We start from the raw sequence: 17,210 nt of genomic DNA, 5'->3' as shown, positions 1-17,210 counted from the left end.
TTATTTGACTTTCTTATTCTTATTTTATTTTTCTTTCATTATTTGGTGTAAAATAAGTGAAATAAAAGAAAGAAGTGTGAATAAAAAAAAAGAAAAAATTAAAAATATATTTTTTGCGGCTTTATTGTAATTTAATTTTTATACATGTGAAGAAAATTTAGGACATATGTAATAAATTTTATAAGAAAATAAGCTAAAAGAATAAATTTGAACATCAAAATAATAAATTCAAACTAGCTGTTGAATTAAAAAAAGTTTTAAAAAAATGTGTGAGAAGGATAAAACATACTTATACATGAATTACTTTTTTTGATAAATATGTTAGAAGAAAAGGGTATATGTGAGGAGATATATATATATATATATATATATATATATATATATATATATATATATATATATATATATATGAAACACTTTTAGAATGAAGGGTATATTAGACTTTTTCCTCTTTATATAAAAATGACAAGTCTTGTGAAAGGTTATAGTGATAAATAAAATAAAAAATTAAATAAAGTTATTAGAATGTGAAGACCACATCAGATATAGCAAACATTAAAAACAACCTCCCTTTTAATAAAAAAAAACGTAAATTTATTTTTTCTAAAACTCATCGTTCCATTTCAAAAAGAATCCAACCCTTTGTTAAAACCTAGCCCATGAGATCTTTGTGCAAATTGGTTGAGTCCTTTCTTCAAATCAAGTTTAATCTCCGTTCAAGTTGGTTGGGTCGACTAAACAACTATGGAAATTATGGTTTATCGCAGATTTGTAGCGAAAAAAATCTGGAGTACAACATATACTAGGAAAAATAATTTGGCGGTGAGATTTTTGGCTTCCCTCCTTTTAGTTCCTTCTATGCTTCAAAGTTTTTAGGGTTTTAGTTCTTTTGGTTTCTTTTTGGCAGCGCTTGAGGCAAATTTATTCCTCTAATTTAGGTCTTACTAATTGATAGTTAAAGATATTGAATTAATTACAATAACTTGAAGATTGTTGCAGAAATTTGTACCTTAGAACTAGATTTAGTGTTCTTGAAGTACTTCTTATATGGTGTTAACAGATTAAGTAATTATCACACACATCGCGTTCATACATTCTATCTATTTTTTGAAGTTTTACAGTTTGAAGATTAAGAGAAAAAGAAGGTAAGGTGCTAGCAGGAAGATCTTAAGCTTCAGTTTTAAGGTGTTTTCATTTTTTTTTCTTTTCAAATTTTGTGCATTTTTTCCTTTCTATAATATCTAATGATTTGTGGGGTTTGTATATTTCCTTCAGTTTTTGTAGATATTAACTTCTGAATCAGTAAAAAACAGGTTTGTGCTTTAGTGGATTTTATTGTCATTTGGATTTTAACTTGTGTTGATCTTAAGCTTCAGTTCTTAATGTGTTTTCAGTGTCATTTTTCTTCAAATTTTGTGCTTTTTTTCTTTCTGTAGTATCTAATCATTTTTGTGGTTTGTATATTCTTTCAATTTCCATAGATTTTGGCATATGAGTATGTACATATATGTGCTTTAATGGATTCTATTGCCATTTGGATTTTAACTTGTGCTCTTAAGCTTCAATTTTAATGTGTTTTCAATGTTCTTTTTCTTCAAGCTTGGTGCTTCATTTTTTAAAAACTTCTATAGGATCTAATAATTAGTGTGTTTTGTATTTTCTTTCGATTTGGTAGATCTTGACTTCTGAATCTGTAAATGTATGTGTTTTTTTTTACACCATAGCCTTTTGGATTTTAACTTGTGCTCTTATGCTTTAGTTTGAATCTGTTCTACTTTGTTTCATCACTTGTGCTCTTAAAATTATGCATATTAGTGGATTCAACAACATTCTTGGATAGTCCAATCACTTTCGTTTGGCTAATTGCTCTTCTTTTTTTTTGAATATTCTGTTCATTATGCATTTGAAGTATTTGTGAATGTTGCTTGAAACTCCAGTTATTCCACTAGAAAAACACATTGCCCTCTCCAATACTCCATAAGATATCCGGTTCACAAAGTTCTTTGATTTTCATTAGTCTTCTCCATGTATGGGATTGATTATTAGTTCCTTTTCTAACCACGTGATGTAATCTTTTGTAGTATTTGGCTTCGAGGAATTCTCTGAGAAGTAAGTTGTTAGTTCTAAAGTTCCACCAGTTCTTCACTGAAAATTAGTCACAAAAACTTTGGATCTCCCTCATTCATATTCCCCCCTCTGAGTACGTAGGGGTAACAATCATCCCATGCTATCCAATGGTGTTTCTTCCTCCCATCAGCTTCACCCCAAAAAGAGATAGCCATGAGACTATCAATTTGTTTAAATGTGCCTTCAGTAGTTAGAACAGAATTGAGCATAACAAATTTACCGCCAGCGGTAAGAGTTAGTATTTTTTTTGCCAAGAAGTAACTTTCTTAGCCACTTTATTAATCACTAGATCAGTAAAATGACATTTTTTGTTTTTGGCTGGTGAACAAATACCTCAAGATATTCAACATTTAGCTGTTGGCCCATCAAAGCAAGCAAAAAGGATGACGGGATATATATGTAATGGAGTTAGATACATAACAAAATCTCGTGATGCCAAGAGAAAAACTCAAAATAGTGGTATAATGGTAAAAGCTACCACTCAAAGTTATGCGAGTGCAAGAGATAAAAATCCCATATTGGCAGATGTTTCTTTTTATGGGATCCTCATAGATATAATTGAGTTGTATTACACCAAGAAGTTCAAGTTTGTATTATTTACCAGTAAATGGGTGAACAACAATAAAAGGCTTATTGAGAAAGATGATTATGAATTTACTCTTGTGAATTTTAATCATCTACTCTACAGAAAACAACATTTATCAAATGAACCTTTCATCTTTGCTTCTCAAGCTCAACAAGTTTTTTATGTCGATCATTCAATGGAAAATGAGTGGCAAATTGTTGTTAAATTTAAGCCAAAAAGTTTTTATGATTTAGGTGAAGATACACCATCAATTGAGCATAAGGAAGGCCATATGGAATTGTGGCCTGAGCAGCAATTGGATGACACTACATTTGAAAATGAAGACGATATTGAATGGGTTAGACATGAAGTACCAGGAATAGAGATCGACTCACAAACTTTGGAATGTAACGAAGCATTTGATGAAGATGATGATACATCTTAATTTTTTTTACTATTATGTTATTATGATTATTTTAATTTAGATTGTTATTGAACAATATAAAATTTTGCATTTTTTACTATGCCATTTAGTTGTTAAAATCTCGTATGGTTATGTGTTTTGTTATTCATATGCTTATGTGTCTTATTATTTAACCTGATAGTTAGATATTATTTTTGTACTTTTGGATAGTAGATTGTTTTTTCAATTTGCAGGTATCATAGCTCTTGAGCAAATTTTATTGAAATGGCAAGAAAAAGACAAAGAAATTCTATTCAAGGTGAGATTTTATCTAATTTTCTGGAGCAACAAGAACAACAAATGGGAAGTGCATCAATGCCCCAACCACCTCAAAATTGGCCACGAAATGAAAAAGAAGTGCATCCTAATAACATCTCAAGAAGTGATTCATGTAATATAGAAAATCTTTCGGGTATCAAATATCCATAATATCTTTTCTTCCTTTTGTAGTACAAAGTATTGGATAACTCATTCTTATAAATACTGAATTTTTTTCTTTTTTATCTTCAATTATTTACAAATTTTAGTGAGAGCACAGAGCAGTCTAAGCGATCTAGGGGTCCCACTATGATGCACCTAGGATGGGGAAAAGATGGTGGCATTTTACATGTTGAGTTGAATGATCTTGGCCAACCTATTGGGCCAGAAGGATGTAGATTGAGTTCAAAACTTGGCGTCTTAGCTCGAAATGGCATTTTAGCTCCATTAAATCATAAAGATTGGAGGCTTATTCCTGATCTCTACAAGAACAAGATATGGACAGATATAAAGGTTCCTAGAAAAAGAAAAAAAAAACTAAGATATTTATTATTTTTGTAATATTCTAATACAAATATGTTATATATTGATGTTTGTGGGAAAATACTGATGCAACTGAGGATATGAAACGTATTTTGATGATGTCAGTTGAATCTAAATGGAGAGAATGGAAGCATGAAGCAAAAAGCAGTGGTTATGACTATACACCAATGATGTTGAACGCTTAGCTAATCGTCCAGATAGGGTTGAAGAAGATCAATGGCGTGCATTAGTACATTATTGGAGCTCAATTGATGCAAAGGTATTTTCTTATCATCAATCATCTTCTGATATGACATGGAGTTTAGACTATTCTCTAATGGGTAGAGTTATATCTAACTTTTTCAGAAAAAGAGTGAGAGGAACAAAGAAAGTCGGAAGAAGTTGACTATGCCACACACATCAGGAAGAAAGAGTTATTCTCAAATTATAGATAATGTATAACATAATCATTATTTACTTTCTACAATTATATATTAATTCAAGTTTTTAAAAGTATTTCTGTTTCAATCTCTTATAATTCAAACATATGACAAAGGAGAAGGGTGTAAAACCACTCGTATAGATGTGTTCAAAAAAACACATACGAAAAAGAACAATCAACCAATAAATGAAAAAGCTAGTGAAGTTATGGTAAATTCTCATTCTTTATAAATGTAAGGTACTTTATTCCATCAATATTTTGTTAACTATATCTTGCTTTACTTTTCTTTTATAAAGAAAGAAATGAATGATCTTGCTGAGGTATATCCTGAGTTAAATGTACCTAGAAGTGCTCCAAATGATGTGTACTCACAAGTAATGGGGCTAGACACTCGTGGAAATGTCCAAACTCTAGGAAAAGGAGCAGCTCCAAGTTTTGTTTATGTCCCATTATGTAACACCCCAGAATTTTTTTTTAGCTAAGACTCGAACCATTTGTCGTTGTGAGTAGGATTTTACGAAGGAATTTAAAATTTCATAAGTATTAAGGTCAGGTCACTAGATGTAGCACCTTGAGTTCCAAAAAGAACTATATTGGAAATAGCAAAAATCTGAAAATTTGCAAGTTAAGCTAAGTATGAGTTTTGGGTTGACTTCAAACGATCATAAATTCTAGCTAAAGATGAGTTAGGTGTGATACCAGATACCGTAGAGGGGTATTTTGGTCTTTTCCTTACCCAATCAGATTTAATTCGTTTTTAGTAATATTTTAGGGGTATAATCTGATTAGGTTCAGTTTTATAATCCTAGTTTACGCCTAGGATTTTACTTGAGAGTTCAAGAAGAGAAAGAAGAGAGAAGAGGAGAAAAGAGGAAAGAATGAAGGCGTTCGTCGAGTTCTTGAGAGTTATTGCGGATTGTCGCCATGGGTTTGATCCCTAAGAGCTATGTAAGCTTCCATAGTGTTGGGTTCTTTCACCCACACGCCAATCATGATTTATCCAGCGTAATTTCGTTCTTGAAATTTAAGGATTTAAGTTTTTGATGAATTCTTGATAAGTGTTCTTGAAGTTTCATTAAGTTTTGATGTAAGATTCTACTTGGGTCAACTTCAAACGACCATATCTCTTAGAATATAAATATTTACATGAACCATAACTTATCCAATTAAAAGTATTTGAATCTACTTTCCAACGCCACCAATTTCGCGTCAATCCAATTTCTGAGTAAAAAGTTATGACTATTTTAGTAACCTATACTGAGCTGTTACGAATTAGCCGACGGAAAAATATTAAAAAGAGTCGTTTTTGTCTTTTTACCTCCAAGAAAACCATAAACGAATTTCTTGACTAATAAAAGGCTCAAAACAATCAGATTTTCATCTTCACTAATGAAAATCATAATTCTTGGCCATAGAGATTTAAAGAAACTAATTCAAGAATCTCAATAAAGGTTTTCTTGATTGTTTACCTTCAAGCTAGGGTTTCAAGGCTTCTAATCAAGCTCTTCTTCAAGATTCTTAAAGATTCTTCAAGAATCTTGTTCTTCTAGGTATGTAAGGCTATCATAGTGTTGGACTAGTTCGTCCTCACGCCCTACATCTACTTTCAAATCAGAAAAAGAGTAATCTAGGATACTTTCCCTAGATTTGAGTATTTTTGAGATAAGTTGATTTTGAGTTCTTGAATTCATGTTTCTTTTAAAATTTCTATTCCTAATTATCGAATAGCTATATTGTTATTGAGATCCTTCATATCATGAATCATAACTCTTGAATTCATAATTCAAATTCAAGAGAGAGTTAAGAGTAGAATTCAAAGAAGCCTTTGAGTTCAATTGTGAATCATTTGAGATCCATCATCGATTTGAGTTAAGTTTTGAGTAAGTAAGTATGAGAATGGGAAGAGTCATATACATGAGTTCCTTATTGATATTTTATACCCTTGAGTCGAGTCGTTCATGCTCATAACTTCTGCATGAACTTCATCAGTTGAGTACCTTTGAGAGGAGTAGTATCTTCAAGTTCTAAGTATTGAGTTCCTAATCCCATATGAGATTATATTTATAATCATGACATTATTACATATTACCCATGAAGTCCTTGAGTTGAATTGTTCATGCCCATAATTCCACATGAACATTATAAGTCGAACAATCTTGAGATAAAAAGTAGCTTTGAGTCCTTGAGTTGAGTAGTTCATGCTCATAATTCCGCATAAACCCTCTGAGTTGAGCATTCTTGAAATTAGTAGTATCATTGAAGTTATTGAGTTCTAAGTATTAAGTTCTATCTATGGTTATTGAAAACCTTACATTGAGTCATTCATGTCCATCATTCGACATGAACCATATTTTAAGAAGTCTTTTACAAATGTTTAAACTTTGTTTTAAGACTTAAGCTTTGAAGTTGAGTAAAGAGTAAGAGTAAAGTTTAAGTTCATTTCTTCAAAAGTATATAGGGACTATGTATTCCCAAAAGAGTTTAAAATGTTTTCACATTTAAATAAGAACGGAAAACTGAGATTTTCAAAAGAGCCTTTGATCTAGTTTTTTAGTAAAGAGCCTTTGAGCTAGTTTCTCAGTAAAGAGCCTTTGGGCTAGTTTTTAGTTAAACAGTAAATGCTTTCACAATAAAGCAAGAGAGGAAACCTTGATTTCCAAGATAACCTTTGAGCTAAGTTTTTTAGCACTAATCTCAAATCACAGAGCTAGTATATTTTGGGAGTAGTATTGAGCACCGATATGGGGGAGAGTTCAGATAACTCACAACCCCCATAAACCATGTAGCCATCATGGGTAGAAAAGGGTCATACTTTTTAGATGAATCATTTTCGCATAGACTAGTGGATCCACTTAGTAGTTCAGATCTTATAACTGTGGCAAGGAATAGGATGCGCTGGCAGCGTGAGGGAGATTGTTGTATCATCACAATAGCTCTTATGTGATGGTTGTCGGTTAGAGAAACTCCCACAGAAATTATTTGTATTTTTATATACATCAGTTTATTTGTATTTTTACATACATCTCAGAATTTTTTGTATCTTTGCATACATACAGAGTTGGCATCATGTTTTAAACAACTTTTCTTTATATTGCACTTGTTTTAAAACTGCTTTATATTGAAATGAGTTCAGTTATGTTGAGTTTAGTTGAGCTAGGTAAGTTCTTCAGTTTCCTTTCAGATTATTTTCAAACTTATGTTTATGCTTTAGAATTCCTCTTACATGCTCGTACATTCCATGTACTGAGCCATTTGGTCTGCATCTTTTCATGATGCAGACACAAGTACTCAGGATCATCAACAGGAGATTCGTTGATACATCTGAGAGTTCGAGTTAGCTATGGTGAGCCTCCTTATTTTCCGGAGTATTTCATTTACTTTTCAGTTTAGTCAGGATGTCGTGGGTCTTGTCCCGACTTCCATCTTTATCAGTTAGAGGCTTCATAGATAGTCAGTATAGTTGAGAAATTTGTATTATTCATTTATTTTATTAAATGTTTAAAAGACTTAAGTTACCTATTTTATGGCGAGTTGAATATATTATTTTATTCTAAGTTGTTCATTTGAGTTGAAGTTTTGAAAAGTTGAGTTTATTGAATTTTATTCAGTTTTAAGCTTTTGCATGCTTAAGTTAGTCTTCCGCTTGTAGTCAGCCAGGATGAGGGTTCGCTTAGGGACCAGCAATGGTTCTTGAGTGCCGGCCACGTCCATGATGTAGACTCAGGTCATGACACATTATATGAGCGATCCCAAAATGAGCAAAGAGATTTTGAAGAAAGAGAGTTAAGATAGAAGTTCAAAAAGTAACCTCTACTCTGAAAATTGAGATGGAGGAAAAGTTGTTTGATGCGAAAGAAGAAATTGAAGTGATGGATAAGAAGTTATCGAAAGCAGAGGAGGGTATGGAAATGATGAAGAAAAAATTATCTGAAGCAAATATGAATATGGAAGAAAAAATAGATGATAAAGTAAAAGCAGAGATACTAGCATATGTAGATTTTTTGGGTATTACTCTTGGCTCAAATAGAAAATCATTTAGTAATGAACAGGTAAATAAATGTGATCACAAAATATTCATTTTAGAAAGTATTGTTATTTGGTTTTTTTAAATATATTGTTTTGTCTCTTTTGTGATAGGTTTCTAATAAATCTATTGAAGATCGCCAACAATCATTATCGCCCGTTTCAGTTGTTGACCCAAAAGAGGTGAGTTGTAGCTTTGTTTTGATTATATCTGTCACGCCCCGAGCCTACACCCTGGGCAGGACTGGCACTCGAAAACCATTGTTGGCCTTAAGCGAGCCCTTGGCCTGACTTACTAACTCAGCGGAAGACTTAATTCATCACATACACATTTATGAAGTAACTAGAATGTTATAAAGGAACATTCAACTGGCCATTAAGGCAAACTCAAGTCTTTAACATAGGAAATGAAAAGTAAAGACAACTGAATTACTAACTGACTGTCTGTCTATCTATGAAGCCTCTAAACAACTGAGATGGATGTCGGGACAGGCCCACGACATCCTAATGAATTAATACTAAAACTGAAAGCAATGAAAATGAGTCCTCTGGAATGCAAAAAGGCTCACCAACAGACTCTGAACTGTTCACTGGATCAACGATGCGCCGGATGCCAATCCTAGTTACTTGTGTCTACATCATAATAAGATGCAGGCCAACTGACATCAGTACATTGAATGTACTAGTATGTGAGTTGGAATGCTAAAACAACATAGGCCTGAAGAGGAATCTGAAAGAAACACTTACCTTGATTTTTCTTAACTTATGAATACATAACTGAACTCATTTCAATATAAAACAGTTTAAAACAAGTGCAATATAAAGAAAAGTTGTTTAAAAACATGATGTCAACTCTGTGTATATACAAGGACAAAACATAACTCTGAAATGTATGTAAAAATACAATAAACTGATGTATATAAAAATACAATAACTTCTGTGGGAGTTTCTCTAATCGAAAACCATCACATCAGAACTATAGTGATAATACAACAATCTACCTCACACTGCCAGCACATCCTATACCTGCCAAAGTATAGAACCTGAACTACTAAGTGGATCCACTAGTCTATTATGAAAAGGGTTCATCTAAAAAGTATGACCCTTTTCTACCCATGGTGGCTACATGGTTTTATGGAGACGTGAGTTATCTGAACTCATGCTCGCCCCCAATTCGGTGCTCAATACTACTCCCAAAATATACTAGCTCTTATGTTTTTAAAGAAAAAAAACTTCTTCTGTGATTTGAGATTTGTGCTAAAAAACTTAGCTCAAAGGCTATCTTGGAAATCTTAGTTTCCCTTCTTGCTTCATTTAGAAAGCTATTACTCTTTTCTGAAAACTAGCCCGAAGGCTCTTTGGAAATCTCAGTTTCCGTTCTTATTTAAATGTGAAAAACATTTACTCTCTTTGGGAATACTTAGTCCCCATATACTTTTTAAAGAAATGAACTTCAATCTATACTTTTTGCTCTTTACTCAACTTGAACTTTAAGTCTTAAAACAAGGTTAAAAACATTTGCAAAAGACTTCTTGAAAAGACTCTGAAAACATCTTAGACTTGGCTCTTGACTTTCCTTGAATTTGAATTTATGGATTCAAGGTTATGATTCATGTTTATGGATGATTTGTAGGTGTTTAGAAGTCATTTAGAGTAGTTAGAATCAATGGAAAGTGTTAGGGCACTTTAGAATAACTTAAATAGGCTAAACGACGAAAAACTGGTGAAAAACGCTGATATCCGGGCGCGTCCCTGGCGTGCCGCGTCAGGCCCCAACTTACTGGGGCTTGTTTTGGGCGCACTGCAGGCGCGCCGGCCTAGCCCTCTGGCGCTATAGGGGTGCGACGCGCCTGGCCCTCCCCAGGTGCGTCTGACGAGTTTTTCAACTCGTTTTTTGATCCTAAATCGTTTCAATCTGATTATCTTTCCCAAATTCACCTTAGAATCATGTATCCAAATCATATACACAAAATCTAACCCAAAAAACTCAAGGAAACAACACTTAATCATCAAAAAACTCCTTAATCCCAACTCATATTCAAGAACAAAATCAATTCAAGAACAACTATCAAGAACATCAATTTCTCAAATCTTTTTAGGACGAAAATACGCTGAATTAAACATGCTTGGTGCGTGGGTGAACTAACCCAACACTATGTGATCTCACATACCTTGTAGGGATCACCCCCGACGAATTCCACAAGCCAAACTTCGACGATCTTAAACGTTCTTGCTTCTTCTTCTCCTTTCTTCTTAGCCCTAGCGTGAAATCCCAAATCCTAAAGCTGACTAAAATCTGATTTGACCCATATTAAACTCCTAAAAATGGATTAAAATAATAGGGCAATGGAAAGACTAAAATACCCCTTAAAATTCCGGATTGGACATTTCCTTAGTCCAACAGCCCAACTTTCAACGGAAATAACTCACTCATACGAACTCGAAATTGCACAAACTTGGCGGCGTTGGAAAGATCATTCCAACCATTCTGGAACTACACCTAACTCATCATGAGCTAGGAGTTATTGTCGTTTGAAGTTGACCAAAACTCACTTTAACTTGCTTAAAATTTTCCAGATTTCCTTATACTTTCCAAAAATAACTATTTCCAGATTTTCAACTTCCTTCTACTTCTTTCTAGTTGTGAGATGTTACAATATCTTTGCGTAATTAAACTACAATAGCTTGATAAAGTATTGGTACCTAGCTTATGTGAAATTCAAGCAATTGATTGCAACATCAACATAGAATAATGAGTTATCCATTTGAAGTGAAAGTGGAGTAAATAGGAAAGAATAATTCGTAAGTAATACAATTCCATTTGCTGACTAGTGGACAAAACTGGACCATTCAGTAAGAGGCTAGTTAAAGTTTTAACTCTATAGGTGGTTTCTGTACCTAGAAGAATCTTGTAGTAATTAACAAATATGTTAGCAATAATGGCCTGATCTGTTTGCCGAATTCCTATTCATCCTTCAACTGAGTGGTAGCATGTTCTAAAATTTTGTTATTTATATCTGTAAAGAAGTACTTAGTATTGTCATCGCCAAGCCTAGTCCATGTTGTTTTGCTCTTCTGGTGTAAATAATTTTTAGCCAATTAAGATGATTGTAGAAATTTTTTGTACTTCTTTTTCTCCTATTCTTGAAATTCAACATTCAATGTATCTGATAGTAGTAGTACGTGAGCTTACTTGAGAGCCTTTCGATCCTCATCAGATTCAGTTACATTATGCTTGAAAGCTTGAGCATTTAACCCTTTAAGCTTCTCTTTAAGTTTTTCTATCTCCTTACCACTTGTAACATAGCACACTCTTGTATATGCACATTCCATCATACTTCCATCTTTTCGTAGGAAAGATCTCCTGATTCTAGGATTCCCTTCGGATAAGGTAATTTTCACTGGACTTGTCTTTGTACCCTCTTAACCGTGATTTCTCTGTTTTTTGTTTCACTTAAGAAAATCATACTTGGAGAGTGAAGACGCATTGTCTCCTTCAAAAAGGGAACTGTCAAGGATCCCCCAGGCCTCGACAATTCCACAACATAGCCCTCATTGTGAAGAGGGAAGCCATTTAGGGCTGGCCTCCGTTTCCAGTTTATCCTTTTTTCCCTTCATTCTGATTGTCATTCCTTAGTTGCTTAAACTTATTATTTTCATTACAATGTTCAAATGCTAACGACTGAGATAAGCACTCAGAATAAGCCTCAAAAGTATAAATAGATACCTGATCTTTTGTTCCAGCTTGTATGGTATTGATTCATTTATGACCTTCGATTTGATTAGCGATTATGATACCCTGGTTAATATTTACTGTCAGGTCCTTTGTATTCATCTAGGCAGCATCTTCATTTTCCTTTGTTGTGGCATCATATGTATTATTATCAAGTGGTAGTTTTGAGCCCTTATCCTCCTCCCCTATATCAATATCCAAAATTTGGGTCTTATTAGCAAAAGAAGGTCCCCCTTCTGATTCATAAGGTTCTATCTCCATAGGCTGCAATTGGTTTGATTCTCTTATGTGCAAGGAATCCTCGTCAGTTTCCTTAAGACCTGCAGTTTCTATGCATTCATTTTGACATAATATATGGGCATTATCTTTCTTTATACCCATCTGTGTATTAGTCGAGTCAACTCCTTGTATGTGTATTAAGATTTTTCTAGTTCCTACATCTCTTTTCCCCTCAATTAACTTGGAATTTTTATTTTTCATCAGATTATGCCCCTCAGTACTATGTACTCCTTCATGTCATTGATAATCTGCGGAACCCAAACGATTCTCTGCTTTTATCCATGCCCCAAACTGATCCTTTTTTAGTGTGTCTGATCGTATATCCCAACTGTTGCAATCTTCTACTATATCTGCCATGATTTGTGTCCGCTGCTTGAGGGGGATGGTTTCCAGTAGTCACTGAAGCCTGCAAAACAACATTCTATTGTTTTTGTGCTTCAACTTTTGAAATAAGTTCATCCTTATTCCTTTGCTTTACTGTTTTATTGATTTCTCACCCGATATTAACTTCCTCTTGGATACGACTGTAGATTTTTTCTTCTGTCCTTGATGAGTGTTTCCCTGAGTGGACTGTGCTTCTGTGATAAAAAAAAAAAATTGGTTAAAAAATGTCCCATGGACGCCTTAGAAATTTTCCTTCAAGGAGCAGTTGGACACAACTAGTACATTCCATAATCACCGTTACTCAGACATCTTTCCCCTTGGCCATGAACCTCCTTTTAATTTTTTATTTACTCAACTCTCACTAACAATAAAAAGTTTAATATTGCCAATGGATTGCTTAGATATGTTTCTAATGATAATTGACTGATTAGTTAAATGACCGGTACTCTGTTTCTTAATTTGTTGATAACAAACCTTGCCCAGGCATTACTGATTTAACACCTCTAGAAACAAAAATAGGAGCTACAGGGTTAAATATGCTATGCATAGGATGAGAAGTGAACCTCTCTTCCTCTTCCTTACTTTATTAATTACTTCCTGATTAGTGATAACCATTTTAGAAGTAGTTAGGTTGATCTCATACACAATATTATCCGAAAGAGCATCAAAATTGTTGAGATACAAAACCTCTTTTTGAACAGTTGCTCGAGCAGTTGTGTAACGACCCTAAAATTGAAATAGAAATAACTAGAGCCTCACTTGTGTATTGAAGTTGGTAACTTGATTAAATAATGTGAATCGGCTTTTTGAGTTTAGTTCTAAGAGATTTGGGGTCCGTAGATGCTGCCAGTTTTTGACATTTTAATTTTTAGTTAGGGCTTTGGGATTTAATTAGTTATTAGATTAAGGGCTTAGGGGGTCGGTTAGGAGTTAATTAAATGACTTATATAAGGTTTTAAGTCTTTTAACAAGTCATTTACTCTCTTTTCCCAAAATCAAAATCCCAAAGTCTTCCCTCTCTATATTTCTCTCTAACTCAAAGAAGAAGATGAAGTGGGGAGCTAGGGTTGAGGATTTCATGGTGTTTCTTCTTCAATTTTCATGGGATTCATGAAGGTTAAGGTATGGGGATCATTTATCCTTGATTCCTTTTCCATTCAAGGAGCCAAATCAAAGTGTTTTGAAAGTTCTTCAAAAACTCAATAAAGTCCTAATTTCGGTTCTAGCATGGGTTCTTGCATTAAATGATTTTTAATGATGATTTATGTTATTATTGATGTTTATTGATGGTTTTAAGAAAGAAAAGTCCATGAACCCATGTCTTTCCAAGTTTCCTAAATTTGGTTTATGAAGTGGGTGGAATGTTTGTAATTGAATGATGATGGAAAAATGCTTAGGTTGAGTTGAGTAATTGATTTCTATTATTATCTATGTTTATCTATTGAGAATTGAGGAATGGTGATTGTGGCTTTGGAAAAGGATAAGTTGACCTAACTTCATTGTTAATGTAGAATTGATATAGAATTGTGATAGATTGATGTGTGATCCACTTATGGTGGAGGTGTTTACTTATTGAATGTATTGTGATTATGGCCTTGAAGGCATTATATGAGGAATTGAAGAGTTGACATGATATCATATATGTGAATGTGATGTAAAGGATTTGAATGAGAATCTAATGAAGTAAAGGTAATCATGTTGTGAATATAAATGTGTTCATGGGATCCCAAGGTGACCATGAATAAAGTATTATTGTATTGTGATTAAAAGTATGTTCTCTCTTAACACTTATGAATGAAGATGATGGAATATGAAGTGCCTTATATTGTTGAATGTCATCTCTTGACTTGGTAGACTTAGGTGCTCTTCTTGATAAATGAAAAGCTATGTTGAATATAAATCGATAGGCTATGCATTCCTTTCATATGTAAATGATGAACTCTATTTCTGAGCTGGGTAGTGTTTGGCAATTTATGCATATATTGTTCTCTAGAACTTCGTTTACAATGAATAAATATGATTTGGAAAGCTAACTCGTATACCTACAACTCTTATATTTATGTAAAACTCTAATTTAACTGTTATGGACACGAAATATAGGACGCAACATAGGGAAAGTTCTGCCCAAATTTCGGAAATTGAAATCCTGTATGATCAGTTGTAGTGTTTTGAATATATCTTTTTGTACAAAATAAATTTTGCAGTGATTCTTGTTTATTTGCAACCTTTAGAGATGTACCTACATCTTTCATGAAGGTTATAAAGTTTAGTTTTGCCGGTTTGCTTTTCAAATCTAACTTGCGACTTGAGGTACAAGGCTGGACAAATCCACTGTTTTGGGAGCATAGTTGTATTTGTACATGCTAGGCTTACTTGTGATGATGATCCTATTTTACGTCAACATTACTAAGCAATAGAAGTTAAAGAAGTTATTTAATTGTATTTTTAAGGTTGTATATACTCGTGAACAAGTTGAGGACCTTGAAACGTTGGTTGGTCTACGGTCTGAACTCGCAAAGTTGTGTTGGACTAGTTCTTTGCTAAAGCACTGAGTTTGGGTATAAACTTGTACTTGCACTCTTTTAACTGCGGAAATATTTGAAAGTTGATCTTGCTACCTTGGCTACCTCTTGTCACTTTGCATTGTCATGTTGGTATCCTTTAAGACGTTAAAGATGCTTATGTAACTCGCCCACTTGTACGGACTATTTGATCACTTGGCACTCTTGTTGGGACCTTGTTCTTCTTGTGGGTGTGACTTTGTCACTCTTGGCATGCCTCTTGATTCAGATCACTTGCCATCTTGACTCTAGATTTTTAGTCCGTCTTATGAATGAAAGTTATCCATTTTAAGTACGAATTAGAAAGCCATTTTTAATATGGTTCTTGGTTCTCTTGATTATTGGGCTTTGATCCTTCTTGATATCGGGCGTCGGGCCTTCTTGATACTTGATTGTGCTTGGTGTGACGACATGATGTATCTATTGGGCGAGCCTTGTTATTCAATCTCTTGGAAATTTGTGCTATGAGCATTCTTGACACTTGGATCTTTAAATGTAAAACTTGATATCCTTAGTGTGAACTCTAGTTACTTGATAGGTTCTACAACGTGTAGATAGTAGTATGGAATGTTATCTACACATGGCACGAGTAGGCTTTGAAGGTGCCAAAATGAGTTCCCTAAGTCTATATGACTATAGTGTGAAGTCCCCTAAATGCATGAATGTGTCCTAAATGACTTTAAAAGAGAATGTTGACTTATTGTCTAAATGATTTGTTGAATGAATAACTTATGTTAATGAAGTGAGTTACTTAGTATGCTACCTTGAAGCATGATGGTTCTTGTCTATAGTAGCCTTGAGGAACACTTAGGTGTGTATGAAGAGGTTGTATGGGCGGCCACTTCATGTCTCACTCAAGTGTGTCTTAGGGTAACTTTAGATAAGGGTTCTTGGATGATAAAATGAGCTACGTGTTGAAAATGTTGAGTATGTCTATAATGTGGTTAATGTCTTATATGTTGGTTATGTTCTACAATATGTCTAATATGTCAATATTCATGAAGTTTTACTAAAATGGCATAGGGCATGACTTTCAACCAAATGCCCTTTTTAGCATGTTTTTGCATGGTTTCCATACTTAGTACTTAATTGTACTAACCCCTTTCTTTCCCTTTTGACTAAAGTGTAGGGATTTGGATATGTTGATATTACATGGTTGATGGATAGGTTTCTAAGATGTTTGAAGATGAAGACTTGGTGAGTCCTCATATATTCGAGGACAATAACCAACATGTTCCTTTATGTCTTGTAGTTTTGTTATAGTTTTGAGTGGGCTTAGTCTCATTGTTGTATTCAAGTATAAGATGGTTTTGAGACATCTTGGATAAAGTCTAGAAAGTCTTCCGCTTGCTTTTTATTTATAAGGTGTTCTTCCGATTGTAAAGGAAGCTTTAAATTTCTCCTCTATATTTTTTTTTGTATCGTATTTTAATGAATGATCCATGAGGCTTGTATTTGACCTCTTCGAGGTCGAATACGCCGGTTACGACTAGAGGGTGCTCTCGGGTTGTGACAAGTTGAGTTTTTAATTTGACAGCCTATAGTTTGTTGCATTGTCTTACGAATTGGTGAACCCATTCTAACATCTAAAGAGTTTATTTTTGTCACCAAAGTCCAATTTGAATTTTGTACCAATTTCGCTTTAGCCACATTGTTACATTAATGTACTTGTTCCACATAATTTTTTATAGACGGCACCATAACTAAATCTTGATTAATTACACTAGCATCAGTCAACCTAGCGCGCTTCACCTACATTTTCACCCGACTTAGCCGAAACCATAGCCAACTGATCCTTTTGGCAATCACCTGTTGACTTAACCTGGATCACCAAATCAAGCTCATCATCATCA

General features: G+C 33.9%; 1 pseudogene; it reads left to right on the top strand.

The window, feature by feature from the left end:
* The first annotated feature begins 2,477 nt into the window (after positions 1 to 2,477).
* LOC125810352 (uncharacterized) lies at positions 2,478 to 11,790 on the top strand (annotated as a pseudogene).
* Positions 11,791 to 17,210: the final 5,420 nt, after the last annotated feature.

The sequence above is a fragment of the Solanum verrucosum genome, unplaced genomic scaffold, assembly GCF_900185275.1.
Source record: "Solanum verrucosum unplaced genomic scaffold, falcon-dt-bn FXZP01000038.1, whole genome shotgun sequence".
Taxonomy (NCBI): domain Eukaryota; kingdom Viridiplantae; phylum Streptophyta; class Magnoliopsida; order Solanales; family Solanaceae; genus Solanum; species Solanum verrucosum.
Note: the sequence above shows the minus strand (reverse complement) of the source record. Positions and strands in the feature narration are given on the sequence as shown.